Source organism: Triturus cristatus, chromosome 9 (genome assembly GCF_964204655.1).
Source record: "Triturus cristatus chromosome 9, aTriCri1.1, whole genome shotgun sequence".
Classification (NCBI taxonomy): domain Eukaryota; kingdom Metazoa; phylum Chordata; class Amphibia; order Caudata; family Salamandridae; genus Triturus; species Triturus cristatus.
In genome coordinates, this window is record NC_140592.1 from 360363584 (window position 1) to 360379633 (window position 16050).

Genomic DNA, 16050 nt, shown 5'->3' on the forward strand with positions numbered 1-16050 from the left:
TCGGCGATAAGAAGAAAAAACATGCGATAAGGCACGTTAGCAGCAGGAAACTAACACATGCTCTGACCTGGTGTAAAGTCGGACGACAATCGGCAGCAGCCAAGGGAGCACAGCCCAGAACCAAACCTGAAGAACAACAGATGCCCCAGAGCAACTGAACACGCAGCCCAGAGCCCCAATAGGACAACAACACCCACCGCCACCACCCCCAGAACCCTACCACCTGCCCCCCCCCCTTTGGACAAAGAGAATGCACATCAACACCACGAAACCATGAACCAAACAAATCGCCTGAAGTCGCACAATCACAACACCTAACATACTGGTGCGGCCAGAAAAATGGAAATCATACATTCAAATCATATAATCCCCAAACAAACTTTATTCCAGATTAAACAAAAAACAACAATCTCGAAGAGGCACGGCAGGTCTTCTCCAGGCATTCTGTAAGTCACAGCCTGCAAGACAGAAATACAGATAAGAAGGTGTGTCATGTGCCCATCAAAATACAGAGCGAGAGAGCGAAAGAGAGAGGGGGGACAGAGAAAGAGAGGGAGAGAGAAAGAGTGGTAGAGAGAGAGAAAGAGGGAGAGAGAAAGAGAGGGAGAGAGAAAGAGAGGGAGAGAGAAAGAGAGGGGGAGAGAGTTCCGACACTGCAGACCCAGGCCTCACTGCTCACCTGCCACCTGCTACCGGTGTGTCTCCAACCATGTGCCAGCACACACTGCGGTCCCCCAGGTCCCTCATCTGAAACAGTTGCCAGAGACATGAATGGTAGTGTCCATACAGTAGCACACGCCATCCGCGCTTGCCCGCCCCTGCCCACACAGGCTGCTGCACCCCAGCCCCTCCCGCCCTTCAGCGGAGATTGCCCGTCCCTGCACAACCAGGCCTCACTGCTCACCTTCCGCCACCGGCGTGTCTCCAAGAGGGCCCACCACGTGCCGCTGGCCCCAAGCCCGGGGCCCGAGACCATGGCACCCTCCCCATCATGCAGCCCACACCGCGGACCAGCAGGTCAGACACTTGATTCTGGGTCTTGATTTTGCTATGGCAGAGAACATATCAGTGCACCCGACCTCATCGCAGACTGCACACCCGCTCAGCACCTGAGGTGCCACTAACTCTGCAAACTGCGAGGCGAGACCACGTGGCGGTAGGCCCGCACTGCCCACTGGCTCAGGCCTACACTGCGGTCCAGCAAGGCTCACAACAATGCACCATCCCGGACTGCCTGGACGGCGCATCATCGCAGGCTGCACCCCCGCTCAGCACTTTAGGTGCCCCTACCTCAGTGCACCCAAAGACACCGTCCCGTGGCGGTGTGCCTGTGCCTGCCGCAGTATATCTGGTGCCACCAGGTCTGTGCACCGCAAGCCATGGACACTTTATGATTGAGTCTCATGGTGCGGACACCATCATGTCACCCCCGGCACCGGACAATGTGCTGTGCCCGGGCCCTAGGCACTCATGCATAAATGATACCCACACGGAGACACCCAGTTGGAGAGGGGAAATGGTCTCCAGCAAGTGCGTCAGGCCCTTTTTATTGGCAAAGTCACGTGTCCTGTGACACCGGTGCTGAATGGGTGTGGTGTGGGTGTGAACCAGCCATGAGGGAGTGGCTGTGGCATGCTGACAACTAGACCTGTGAGCAGCAGATCCCTACAGGAAAGACCTGGGACATGTAGCATTGTCGTCCCCCCCTGTGAGGGTAAGAGGAGTGGGCTTGCCTGGCGTATGCCAGTCCAGCACATGGGTTTAAACAATGACCCCGGGGCTCTGTGCGTGGTTCCGTCCTGGGCTGGACAAGGAAGTAACTAATGTGTGTGTCTCCATTCTAGTGTTGGCGCCACCCGTAACGCCATCGGTAATGTGTCACCCTGTGATCCAAGTCCCACAACATGAGCAAAATGGACGTAAGGGGGAATCATTGACCCTACATTCATCCATACTTCCACACTTGCAAGATCATAGACATGACACATCGCTGTGACAATGAATGTTTAATGCACATTCAATGGAGTGTCGTAGCTGGAGCAGTACAGGGCCATGCAAAAGCTATGTTACATTGATAGCCCGTGGATGGTGAGCCAGAGTCCTTCAGGGAATGACAAGTACATCAGAAGAGGAGGCGTTCAGTACGCAGTCTGATAGCTGCGTCATTGGTGACCAAACAGAATATGGCAGTCCATGTCGAGATCCAAGGTGAGTGTCGCAAAGTGCATTGGGGACAGTGGAAGGGGATGATGCAGAGGGCAGAACCAAGCAGAAACAGGTCATATGGCGGAGATGAATGCTACCGCTTCCTTTTGACCACGAGGGTAGATTCATGCGCATCTTCGTTCTCTGCTGTTTCAGGTGCCTCACATGTGTGTGGTGGTGTTCTGTCTCCAGCACAGTGTGGCACGGACACCTCAGGGGCCGGAGGTGGAATGTCTGACGCACTGTGTGGCACTGACACATCAGGTGCCGGGGATGTGGATGGAGTGGTAGCAGCAGCATGCATCATCGCCAGGCCTTTTGGCAGCAATGCCACGAGGAGGGTCTTAATGGCATTGAGTGACCCAGCTACCTCTCACTCGTGTGCAGCCGTGGCAGGCAATCTTTTCACCCGCGTCCGCTCCATGTTCTCCATGAGCCTCCGCATGAGTCCCAACTCCCGGGCGAGTTCGCTCAAGCCACTCTGACTAGACATTTGTTCTTGTCACAGAGTCAGGACCCTGGCGATTTCAGCTATGGTTCATTGGAGAGCATGAAGTGGACTGTCAGTGTCTGTTAGGGACTGTGAGAGGTCCCTGATGGGGCTTAGATACCCAAGTATGGCGTCTAATTTGTCTGCCATGCGGTCGAACCCCAACTGCACCTGTCAGCCAGCTACTCCTAGCACCCCAACACACGGTGTTGGAAGGCCATGTGTTTATCGTGGGGGTCCTGGGAGGCAGCCGTGGTGGTGGGTGCTGCCTGCTGTGTGATCTTTGCAGGGGGTGGGTTCTCCTCATAGCAGCTGGGCTGCCCTGCTCCTGGAAGTGGGCTGCGGAGGCTGTCCACGAGCTGTTGGAGGGTGTCAGAGTCAAAGGTGTAGTGGTCCCCTTCGTCATCAGAGAAGAGAGATTGGGACTGCTCTGCGGGAGGTGTTGAATTTCCCTCTGAAATGTGAAGGGGAGATGCAGTTTAACATTGTGTTCACATGCATGATGTCGCATTGTACATGTTTACAATCAGACTGCATGCCAGTGTACAAGTGACTGTTTGTGGGGAGCTGCCTATATGATGCGGGACAGTGGACATTCCGACAACATCACAGATGTGTGTTTGTAATTGTACATTGTCAACTCACATTTCCCTGCTATCCCACATGTGATTAGCCAGTTTTTGCACACAAGCGGCACCAGTTGTGTCCTTTGTTCTGTGGTGGACGTGTTACGGATTGTGCCACATTGTTGTCAATGTTGATGTGCTCTGGAAGTGATGTGTGTGTGCCGCATTTTGGTGGAGTCGCCCCTGCAGCTTTGATTTGGCTGCCCTTTTCCGTTACATGCGGTGTGCCTCAGACTTCTGTGCTTATACAGTGCTGAGATGTTGCATACTTTGATGCATTGGTCTCTTGGTGGGAGTTGGGACTCTGGGGCATGGTTTGTCTGCAGCTGTGCAATGCTTAATTGTGCATGTGTGCCATTGTGGCCATCTCCCCCGTCCCCCCAGTCCCTGGTCGTTACTCACCCTGTTGGTGTTGTGTCGTGTTGAGCAGTGTCCAGACCTTCAACTCCTTCCACCGTCTCCCCACTGATGACTGTGGACACCATTTTCTCCATCTCGTCCGGCTCCTCCTGTGGCGCAGGACTGCCACCTCTAGTCTGCATTGCTGCCTTCCGGTTGTTTGCGAGTTTCTGCTTGGTTTTGCGCTTGACATCATTTCAGCGCCTCTTGACCTCTTCCATTGTCCTCTTCAGCACTCCGACTATATTCACCTTGTCCACGAAGGACTGCTATATTCCATTTTTAGTTGCCAGTGACACAGTGGAGGTGGCGAACAGTAGTTGATGGTGTTCTTTCACCTCCGTTATCAGGATCCTGTTTTCCTGCGCACTGAATCTTTTCTTCCTACTCTTCTTCTCCTTGCCCTTCCCAGACCCCGAGGTCCCAGGCTGGTCTTCCGGGGGGCTTGTGGGGTTCTGGTTGCCCTCTGCACTTGCTCCGGCTGCCTCCATTGTGCTTCGCTGTTGTTTGGTTTTTGTATGTGTTTTTTTTCCTACTTTTGTAGTGCATTTTCCCGCATGTCGCATGGGGATTGCAGGCCTGTGGCGGGTTTTTGCTGATTTCTGTATCGCGATTTGCGTCTTCGCCGCTTTTTTCGCGTTGGTGTTTTGCATTTTTGCAGCGTCGCGTTGATTATGACGTGTTCATTTGCCACTTTGTGGTGGGTCTATCGCATGGTGCCGCCGTGTTGTGAATACCATATTAACTCAGTGTTATTTTCCCACGAAAGACTGCGATGTGAAGAGTTGCGTTAAGCTACTTTTGCGGTAGTTCTCACACGTTCTTGAGAATTTCCCCTGTATTTTGTCCCTTGCTCACTTTAAACAGTGAAATATTGTCTACAGTCTTTTTCCTGTAACCTGTTAAAAGACTCGTAGGGGCATATGTACAGGCCCCTATCGCCACCGGGTTGTCACTTTTTTTGCCGCTCTGGTGGCCTAGCGCCATTTCCCATAAATGCGCCCCTATCCGGTGAAGTCCTCTGCGGCAAATTGACGTGCATTGGGTGTTGCAGTGGGCATTCCACCGCAACACCCATTGCTTTTTGGCACCACCCTAGATTCACATAGCTGAAGCAGTCCCAAAAACTAACACCAGGGAATACCTGGTCTTAGAATGGCGATACCAGGATACATTTTTTATTTCTCCCCGTTTCTTTCACTTTCTATGTGTGCTGCACACATAGAAAGAGCAAATCGCCTTGAATTATTGTTTTTGTGCAGGAAGGTGTTCCTTCCTGCACATAAACAATCGCCCCTTCAGCGCAGGCTCTCTTGCAACATGGCAGCAGGGTGCATGCGCTGGCTCTAGGCAGCTTTTTTTTACATCAGCACTAGTGGACACACAGGGATGAGCCATATATCTGTGAATACGGCGCATCCCTGTGCTTAAAAAATATCAGAGCACGGCATTGCCAAATTTGGTGCAGCACCACGCCCTGACATTTTTTTGTAAATATGCCCCATAGTTTTGTAGCTTGTGTGGGTGTATCTCATCGTTTACATAAGATCCATTTTGCTCATCACGTCTGCAGTGAGTTTGAAGCATGATCTGACTTGGTATGGTACTTTCTTTAGAAGGCGACTAGCAAAGTTTTCCTATAGAACTTTGTAACAAAACATGCACTTTATGCATATTTTCTCAGTTAATGGCACATGGATACTTCGTGATTCGAATTTACAGCTTTCAACTTTGGTTGATGGGACCCTTAGTGCTCAGCACGACTGCAGATAATGGAGGGCTGGGATCATGTGTGATCTAATGAGGCTTGCATATTACTGTTTTTTTAAAGACTTTTCAGGCATTTAGCAATTAATGTTGCTGTCATTTCCAGGAAGACAGATGATAGCTTTTGATCTACTTGGTGGCATGCTTAACTATGTCCACAGATTTGCGAAACTAATGTCCACCTATTCAGTATCCATCCCTCTACTGCAAATTCAAAGGAGAAGGGCCTGAGGAGGCACAGTGCCCATGTTATGGGAGTGGGCCATAGAATACATGCCACCTGTAACATGTACATGCCCTTTTTAACAGAAGAGTGAGACAGAGAGGCTTTTGGACCTAGGCACTAAAGTCCTGAGCGTCAAAGACTTTCTGCTGAGTTTGCTTTACTTATTTACGCAGACGCAGCACACAGTCTACTGGTGGAATTTACAACTCAAGGTAAGTTGTGATTTGTGATGGATTGTAACACAAAGTAAAATAAACAATGCAATATGCTGCCTGGGATTATTTTGAGTCAAAGGGGCGTTCCATGGGTGATGCATGGGCATTCCCATGCAACCCCAAAGGGGTATCAACACAAATTCCTATCTACAAATAATTATAGACAGGGATTTGAGCAAGAATTCCTGAGGCTCCCTGAGGCATGCGTAACAGAGAACTGTTTTCATTGCTCAGTTACAATTGAATGGGAGGCCTTCAAAGTTGTAAAAAGGGAACATTGTAGAGCTAAAAGGATGGGCGTTAAGGCACAATTGCACTCTGACTTTCTAACAAAAGAAAAACTGCTAACCACATTATAGAGGGAATTAGTTGGTGTCAGAGTGGGATGGGAAAGCCGCCAAGAAGAAAAAGAGAAACTGTTGGCATTGGTAGAGAAGCTGAAAGGGTACGATAATAGGTCAAATACCATTAGGGCACCTGCTGAAAGATATAAAGCCGGTAAACCACTGGCTTGGCTGGTTAATTGGGAAAAAAGGGACGCTCCGATTCTTAACATCTCTACTTTAAGGGATCAAGTGGTCTACTCACAGCTGAAGATAAATGACACATGTAAAGCCTACTATGACAACCTCTACTCCGCTGGGGATGTTGCATTAAATTACGACATAACCAATTTACGTGACGGTTGCAGCCCCCTCTAGATTTACGGTTGATGAGGCAACTTTCCTGGGAGTGGACGTACCTGTGCAGGAAGTGAGGGCATTTGTGAAAGAGATTGTTAGGGGGTGGGTGCCTGGATCCGATGGGCTTTTGATTGGATGTTATGCAACACTTCTGGAAATATTGGCTCCCATATCAAAAGAGGCTTTCAATGCAAAAGAGATGAAGATGCACATAATGGAGGTTCCTATTGTCCACTGGCTAGGCTTTAAAATATTAAGAAAAATACTTGAGAGTAGATTACTCCAGAGAGTGAGTAATCTGGTGCACCCTGACCAGTCAGGGTTTATTGCCCAACAAAGTAACATGCCTAATTTCAAGAGACTGATTCAGGTACTGTGTGACCCGGTGATTGTGAGCTCTGCTGCCTCAATACTTTCTACTGATATAGAACAGGCCTTTGGTTGCCTTCAAAGGGAATTTCTGTATATAGTATGATCAGGCATGGTTGGGCTCTAGGATTTTTGGCGAAGATTAGACTGATATATACTAACCCACTGGCCAAAGTCAAGATGTGCAATTTAATATCAGAACCTATATAATCAGTAGGGGGCACGAGACAGGGATGCCTGCTCTCTCTAATGTACTGTTTGCATTAGTAGTGGAGCTGCTTACCCCAATAGTGAGGCAAGGGGACTACTATTGGTGAGGGTGGATAGATGGTCCCCATTATATATTTCCTTGTATGTAGAAGCCTTGTTTTTATATTTGAAGGGGGATAAACATGAAGTGCTGCGAGCAGTTGAGGCACTGGGGAGTTCGGGCGGCACTCTGGACTTATGGTGAACTGGGAGAAATCCTGTGGACAGGTTATGATTACTTTGTTCGCCTCTGGGGAATGCTGTATATAGACAAACTGCAGCCTGGAAATCACTACTAAAACTCATCCACATTACCTGTATGTCTCCTGCCTGCTTCCCAGTTCAATCTTAAACACATACTGAAAAATGTACATTTGCTTCCATGGACTACAGGTTCCATAATGCACTGCAAAGTATTCACTAAGCTCCTGCATCCACTGTGCATTGCTTTCAGTGTGAGTAGTCCTGCTGTTCCCCAGCACTGGATTCTCTCATCCAGGATGTGTGAGAGAAGAGAAATGCACACACCTATGACTAGTCTGGTGCTGCCCAATCAGGGGGCTCCATTATAGATGCTGCTGCTGGGTGGTGGTGTCTGGAACAGTTTATAAGATGCCATTGCCTGAAGCTCCCTCTTTGTGCATTGAAGTTTGAACCTCTGTGTACCAGGCCTCTTATTGCATGTTTTTCTTTCCAGTTCCTGCCTTGTTTCCACCACAGCCTGTGTCCTTGCTGCAGATTTCTCTCAGCCCCGCATTGCTTTTGCTTTACTCCTGTGTCTGCCTTTTTTCTACAGTAAGGTGCAGCCCCGGGGCTGCTCTCTTTCTAGTTGTTCCCAGTTTGTTCCTTAGGTTCCGGATATTCACTCCCTTGTTGGACAGGCCACACGAAGGGCTTGCGCCCTCCCCGCATGACAGGGCCCAAGCCCCGGCCCCCCAGGCGCGGCCCACGAGAATCACCCGCACCCCGTCTCCCGACGGAACTCCTGCCCTCGGACCTCCCTGTAGCACGGGCCCAAACCACCACCGGCTCCCTCGGCCGGGTCAAGCCGCCATCTTGGGCCCTGCGCCACGAGGCCGCGTGGCCTCCCCCCGACCCTAACCCTGGGCCTGGCCGGCCCCGACATCCCGGCACCACCATCCACCCAGGAGGTGAGCGGATCACTTGGCAGGTCAATGGGAGGACGAAGTGCCAAGGACTCTCCCCCGCCAGGTGACGATCGCCTCCAGCTCCCCCAGGCACCGGCTCCACCCCCCCGCTGGGTGTCTGGACACCTTCATCCCGGACCCTCCGACCCCCAAGTGCGAGGGTCCGGACATCAAAGGGCACCTGCCCTATAACTGGAGCAGCTGCGGAGCAGGAAGGCAGTTGTATCCTGGAGTCGAGAGACACCGAGAGAACTCAGCCTTGACGGACTACTGGCGCTGCCGTAGCCCTATCTTGTGATTCATCGTCCTGCCTGCTGGCGCTGCCGCGGCCTTCTGCAACATCCATCCTCGTCGGGACCTGCTGGCGCTGCCGCGGCCCGTTGTAACGACCATCTTCACCGGGACCTGCTGGCGCTGCCGCGGACCGTACATCGACCATCTTCTCTGGGACCTGCTGGCGCTGCCGCGGCCCGTGTATCGACCATCTTCACTGGGACCTGCTGGCGCTGCCGCGGCCCGTACCAGCTAGACCACCTAAGCTCGAGGATTGTGAGCTACCCACCACACCACCTCAACTACCAGACTGGTAACCAGACTGTCCCGCTACCCCCTTTTCCCATCTTGAGAGACTTGAATCGAGGGGACCCCTGAGTCCAGACCTCCTTGTACCTTTTCATCGTACCTTAAGAAGTGCTTATAAAGAACGCTAACTCATCGCCTTGTGTGGTATCTGTCTGTGGGGGGGAAGTTATTTGTCTGTACGATCGCTGGAGACGGCTCTCCCCGGAGACCTCTCCCCTTGTCCTCGGCTGACCCTCCCGGTCCGTCTAACATTGGTGGCCAGCGGCGCGATCCGAATCAACGCGTAATCGTACAGAGAGTAGCTCACCCCACGACAAAACCACGATGTCAGCTAAAGATAGCGGTTCCACTGAAAAGTTCCAAATGGATAAGTTGGAAGAGTATAACCACCGCGAAATTAAACAATTCTGCATGGAACTAGGCATTGCTACCACCGGCCTGAGTACCAAAGAGGATTTGAAGCGCGCCCTTGAGTCGTGGGCAGAAACTGGGATCACCGGATCCTCCGACCAAAACAGTGTCGCACCAGAGGGGAACGCCACGGCTCCCGAGGAGAGGGGAACGGGCCTCTCGCAGGAGGAGATCCAGGAAAGAGAAAGGACCAGATTACACGAGTTGGAAATGGCACGACTCAAGATGGACGGTGAACTAAAGTTAGCCGAGCAGAAACTAAATCTAGAGCATCTGCGGCTCCGAGAGGAGCGAGAAGAAAAGCAGAGACAGAGAGAGCTTGAGGAAAAAAGAATAACACTCGAACACGAACGCAAACTGGCGGAAATAGAACTTCGGAAACAGAATAAAGAGACGGGGGTGCCTGAGCGACCGCACACCCCAGGGGCAACCGAGAAAAAAGTCCACATCCCCAAGGATGTTGTCCGAGAGTATGTCCGAGAAGACGACATACAGCAGTGGTTCAAAGCCTACGAGATCGCCATGACCTCCCACCGGATCGACCGGAGTGATTGGGGAGCTGGACTATGGGGGAGGTTCGTCAACGAAGGTCGCGATGCCCTGTTGCAGCTCCCAGATCACCAAATGTCGTCCTACGACCACATGAAGGCTGCCCTCCTCACCCGCTACGGCCTCACACCCGAGATGTACCGCCAGAGGTTCAGAGATTGCATCCGGATCCCGGGTACAACTTGGGTGGAGTACGTAAACTATTTCAGCAGAGCCTTCGAAGGGTGGATCAAGGGGAGCCATGTAACGACCTACGAACAACTCTTTAACCTCATGGTATGGGAACACCTGTCGAACAACTGCTTCGTCGAGCTCAGGCAGCACCTCCTCGACAGTAAATTGACCGACCCCCGGCAGCTCGCCGCTGAAGCTGACCGATGGGAGAGCACCCGAGTGGGCCGGAGAGGACCGCACGAGCAGAACCGAAGCAACCAAGGCCAGCACCGTCCTCGGGGAGGAGGAGGAGGCCAGGGGCGAGGGAGAGACACCCTCCCGGCAACACCCGTGGCCAGCACCCCGCCCTCGGCCGGCCGGGGAAACCCCCCGATGCGTCCAGGGTTCCGAGCCAATGTCACGTGCCACCGATGCCAGCGAGTCGGCCATTACGCCAATGACCCGAGCTGCCCGCAGAACCAAACACCCAAGCCCCGCCAGGTAGCTGCCGCCGCCCTGGGGGAAGAACGACTGTCAGAGGAACAGGAAGAGTATGAGCCGGCCCAGCAAGAGTGGGAACCGGCCGCCATGGTTCTAGCGTGCCTAGGGGGAAAAGACATAGTCCCGCGGGCTCCCCTACCCGCCAACACCAGGAAATACGGTCAGTGGGTGACCATTAATGGGCATCGGGCCGAGGCCTTACGTGACACAGGCGCCAGTGTGACGGCCGTCCGCTGTCACCTGGTGAAACCCGAGCAGATCCTGCCGAACATTCTCTGCCCCGTCCGCTCAGCTGACAATTCCGAGAGTCTGTGTCAAATGGCCTGCGTCCCCTTCGAATGGGGAGGGGTCTCCGGCCTGTTGAAAGTGACGGTCCGGGATGATGCCCCCGTGGACTGCCTCCTGGGGAATGACCTCGAGAGTTCCCAATGGGCCACCGTCGAGAGAAGAGAGCACCTGGGGATGCTGGGCCTCCCGGACTGGGCCTGCGTAACCACCCGGTCCAGGGCAGCCCGTGCCGTTCCCCGACCAGAAGAACCGGAATGGCCAGCACCTCCGCCCCCGGTCGCCCCAGTAGAAGACAACGATGAGGCCAACCCCCCGGAGCCAACGACCGAAGGGGACGCGCACCTCCAGGACGTCCCCGGCCTGGCTCAGTGGCGTCAAGAAGGGGGGCCCACCCAAGAACAGTTCCGCCAGGAGCAAAAGACCTGCCCCTCCCTTGAGGGACTCCGCCAACAAGCCAGCGCCCAGAGCGCAGGGGACTCCACCGGAACTCACTGGGTCTACTGGGAGAACGACCTGCTATACAGCGAACAGAGGATCGCAGAGCTAGGGGCCGGTCGAGTACTGGTGGTACCTCTCCGCTTCAGAAACTTCCTGCTCAATCTGGCCCACGATGTCCCCCTGGCTGGACACCTGGGCCAAGACAAAACTTACAGTCGCCTAGTGACCCACTTTTTCTGGCCGAAGATGCGGAACGATGTCCTGAACCACTGCCGGTCCTGCCCCACGTGCCAGGCCAGTGGGAAGAGTGGCCGTAAGCTGAAGGCCCCTCTACAACCCTTCCCGGTGGTCACCACCCCGTTCGAGAGGGTAGGAATAGACATTGTGGGGCCCCTGGACCCCCGCACGGCACAAGGACATAGGTTCATCCTAGTACTGGTGGATCACGCCACCCGCTACCCCGAGGCGGTGCCTCTACGAACAGTAACAGCTCCGGTGGTCGGCCGGGCCCTAATGGGGATCTTCTCCCGGGTGGGCTTCCCCCGAGAAGTCGTCAGCGACCGAGGCACGAACTTCATCTCCAAATACATGAAGTCCCTCTGGCAACAGTGCGGGGTCACCTACCGATTCACGACCCCCTATCACCCCCAAGGGAACGGACTAGTGGAGCGATTCAACCGCACTCTCAAGGGGATGATTGGGGGATTGGAAGAGCCCCTCCGTCGCCAGTGGGATGTGCTACTCCCGTGCCTCCTCTTCGCCTACCGGGAAGTTCCCCAGAAGTCCCTCGGTTTTAGTCCCTTCGAACTCCTGTACGGGCACCCTGTGCGAGGGCCCCTCAGCCTAGTCAAAGAAGGTTGGGAGATGGCCCCCCTAAAGACCCCTCCAGACGTCTTCAAGTACCTCCTGGCCCTACGTAATCAGACCCGGCGCTTCAGGGAGATGGCCAAGGCGAACCTCGAGGCCAGCCAGGAAGACATGAAGAGATGGTATGATCACCATGCCTCCTCCGTCGAGTTCGAACCGGGACAACAAGTGTGGTCGATGTCCCCCACCGAACCATGTGCCTTGCAAGATAAGTGGACGGGGCCCTTCAAGGTGGTCGAGCGCAAAAGCCCCGTCACTTACCTCATCGACATGGGGACCACCCGAAACCCCCTTCGGGTCCTCCACACCAACAGACTCAAACCACACTTTGTGCGCTCAGAACTCAGCCTCCTGATGGCTACAGACAGTGGGGCGGAAGAAGACTCCGAGCCTCTCCCTGATCTCCTGAAGACTCAGGAGAAAGACGGTTCCGTGGACGGGGTCCGGCTCTCCGATGCCCTCACCCCAGAGCAACGCCAGGGCTGCCGGGACCTCCTGCTGCGGTTCGCTTCACTGTTCTCCCTCACTCCCGGGGTCACCCCTTGGTGCTTGCACGACGTAGACACCGGGGACAGTCCCCCTGTCCGGCACCGGGCCTACCGCGTACCAGATCGGGTACGGGCCTGCATACAAGAGGAAGTGGCCAAAATGCTCACGATCGGGGTCATCGAGCCCTCGGACAGTCCCTGGGCCAGTCCAGTGGTATTGGTCCCCAAAGCCGCTGCCCCCGGCACCACACCTGAACTGAGATTCTGCGTCGACTACCGGGGCTTGAACGCTGTCACCCGAACCGACGCTCATCCTATCCCCAGAGCGGATGAATTGATCGACCGACTGGGGGCCGCCCGCTACCTCAGTATCTTCGACCTAACAGCGGGCTACTGGCAGATCGGTCTCACACCCCGAGCTCAAGAACGATCCGCCTTCTCTACCCCCGATGGCCACTACCACTTCAAGGTCATGCCCTTTGGCATGAAGAAAGCCCCCGCTACATTTCAACGTCTTGTGAACCAGGTCTTGGCGGGGCTCGAAGAGTTCAGCGCTGCCTACCTGGACGATATCGCTGTATACAGCCGCCACTGGTCCGACCACCTCCTCCACCTCCAGGAGGTCCTACAGGCCCTCCAGCGGGCCGGCCTCACGATTAAGGCCGGCAAATGCCAAATTGGTCAAGGGTCTGTGACCTACCTGGGGCACCAGGTGGGGAGCGGGCTGGTGGCCCCACTGCAACTTAAGATTGCTGCCATCCAGTCCTGGCAGCCCCCCGTCACTCAGACCGAAGTCCGAGCCTTCTTGGGGCTCACCGGCTACTACCGGCGGTTCGTGAGGGACTACGGCAGCATTGTGGGGCCCCTCACGGGTCTCACGTCCAAGAACCAACCAAAGCGGATTAACTGGACCCCCGATTGTCAAGCGGCCTTCGAAAAGCTGAAGGCCGCCCTGTGCACCGCCCCTGTGCTCCAGGCCCCCGATTACAGTCGGGAATTCGTAGTACAGACAGACGCCTCCGACCACGGCATCGGAGCGGTTCTTTCCCAAGTGAACCCCGAGGGTCATGACCAGCCGGTGGCCTTCATCAGCCGACGTCTCCTGGGCCGAGAACAGCGCTGGAGCACCATCGAGAGGGAGGCCTTCGCAGTGGTGTGGGCCCTCAAAAAGCTCCGGCCCTATCTCTTCGGTACCCACTTCCGGGTACAAACCGACCATAGACCCCTGCAGTGGCTGATGCAGATGCGGGGGGAAAACCCCAAACTACTGCGCTGGTCCATCTCCCTGCAGGGAATGGACTTCACCGTGGAGCACCGACCGGGCCAAGACCACGCCAACGCAGATGGCCTGTCCCGCTTCTTCCGCCTCGACAAAGAGAGTCCCCAAGGAGATGGGTGACTCTCCCCGCCTTCAGCTGGCGGGGACGCATGTTGGACAGGCCACACGAAGGGCTTGCGCCCTCCCCGCATGACAGGGCCCAAGCCCCGGCCCCCCAGGCGCGGCCCACGAGAATCACCCGCACCCCGTCTCCCGACGGAACTCCTGCCCTCGGACCTCCCTGTAGCACGGGCCCAAACCACCACCGGCTCCCTCGGCCGGGTCAAACCGCCATCTTGGGCCCTGCGCCACGAGGCTGCGTGGCCTCCCCCCGACCCTAACCCTGGGCCTGGCCGGCCCCGACATCCCGGCACCACCATCCACCCAGGAGGTGAGCGGATCACTTGGCAGGTCAATGGGAGGACGAAGTGCCAAGGACTCTCCCCCGCCAGGTGACGATCGCCTCCAGCTCCCCCAGGCACCGGCTCCACCCCCCCGCTGGGTGTCTGGACACCTTCATCCCGGACCCTCCGACCCCCAAGTGCGAGGGTCCGGACATCAAAGGGCACCTGCCCTATAACTGGAGCAGCTGCGGAGCAGGAAGGCAGTTGTATCCTGGAGTCGAGAGACACCGAGAGAACTCAGCCTTGACGGACTACTGGCGCTGCCGTAGCCCTATCTTGTGATTCATCGTCCTGCCTGCTGGCGCTGCCGCGGCCTTCTGCAACATCCATCCTCGTCGGGACCTGCTGGCGCTGCCGCGGCCCGTTGTAACGACCATCTTCACCGGGACCTGCTGGCGCTGCCGCGGACCGTACATCGACCATCTTCTCTGGGACCTGCTGGCGCTGCCGCGGCCCGTGTATCGACCATCTTCACTGGGACCTGCTGGCGCTGCCGCGGCCCGTACCAGCTAGACCACCTAAGCTCGAGGATTGTGAGCTACCCACCACACCACCTCAACTACCAGACTGGTAACCAGACTGTCCCGCTACCCCCTTTTCCCATCTTGAGAGACTTGAATCGAGGGGACCCCTGAGTCCAGACCTCCTTGTACCTTTTCATCGTACCTTAAGAAGTGCTTATAAAGAACGCTAACTCATCTCCTTGTGTGGTATCTGTCTGTGGGGGGGGAAGTTATTTGTCTGTACGATCGCTGGAGACGGCTCTCCCCGGAGACCTCTCCCCTTGTCCTCGGCCGACCCTCCCGGTCCGTCTAACATCCCTTTACTTATTACTTTGTTTGTCACAGCTGTTATCTTTTCTCACCAGTCTCCTACATTTTTTCTCCTTTTTATGTTCCCTTTCTTGGTGTTTCTCTTTCAGTCTCTAGTTTCTTGAAGTTCCAGTCTGTTGCTTGTTAGAGTTCCTAGAATCTTTGTGCTTGTCCTGCGCCGCTTGTTCTCCAGTTTTTCCTTGAATGGCCTGCTCCTGCCTATTAGCCACAGCTGTTAGTTCCTTTCTTGTGCTTGCTCTGTGCACTCCTCAAGGATGCTACTGTCTGGTAAGTGTGCCCTTTTATCCTCACTTGTGTATAAGTGTTCCCTTTGTACAGGTGCTAGCTTCAGCAGGCAATTCCTTCACAATCCATTTTCTACATTTCTATGTAGTCTTAAGTGCCTTAACTCTGACAGTGTGAGATTTCTATTTTCTTAGGACTCTCTACTGTGACACCAGCTGTACCCATAAGAGCTTGCCTCATGTATGGAATTCCAAAGCTTGGTTGTGCCCTAGGGTCCAGATCTCAGGGGAGGGCGGCGAACTCCACTCCACCAGTGGTGTTTTGCCAACTGCGCGCTCCGCTGGGAATGTCGAGTTTGGCAAAAAAAAGTCTAATTTCCACCACGTGGCGGAGTTTGCCACCACCCCTTGCGATAACATAGCGGTTCCAGCCAAACCTCGAAATTGTACAAATTTCCCAATACTCCTCTCCCTTGGGCTGAGTGGCTTCTGCCGGCACATTGTGGGGGAGCGGAGGCCTGCAAAGGAGGATGTACTGGCCTTATTCTGCCAAACAAACAGTGAGGAACTGGTGGTCTAATGAAACAAAACTTGTAGGGAACAGAACTACCAACATC

At 54.7% G+C, this 16050-nt stretch overlaps 1 long non-coding RNA gene across 1 annotated transcript in view; it reads right to left on the reverse strand.

The window, feature by feature from the left end:
* Positions 1-359: 359 nt before the first annotated feature.
* LOC146797939 (uncharacterized) overlaps positions 360-16050 on the reverse strand; it is a 30636-nt gene continuing 14945 nt past the window's right edge. The window contains exons 2-3 of the long non-coding RNA XR_014968564.1: positions 680-747; positions 360-458 (exon numbers count right to left, since the gene is read on the reverse strand). This is a non-coding gene — a long non-coding RNA (uncharacterized LOC146797939). The remainder of the gene's footprint in view (positions 459-679; positions 748-16050) is intronic.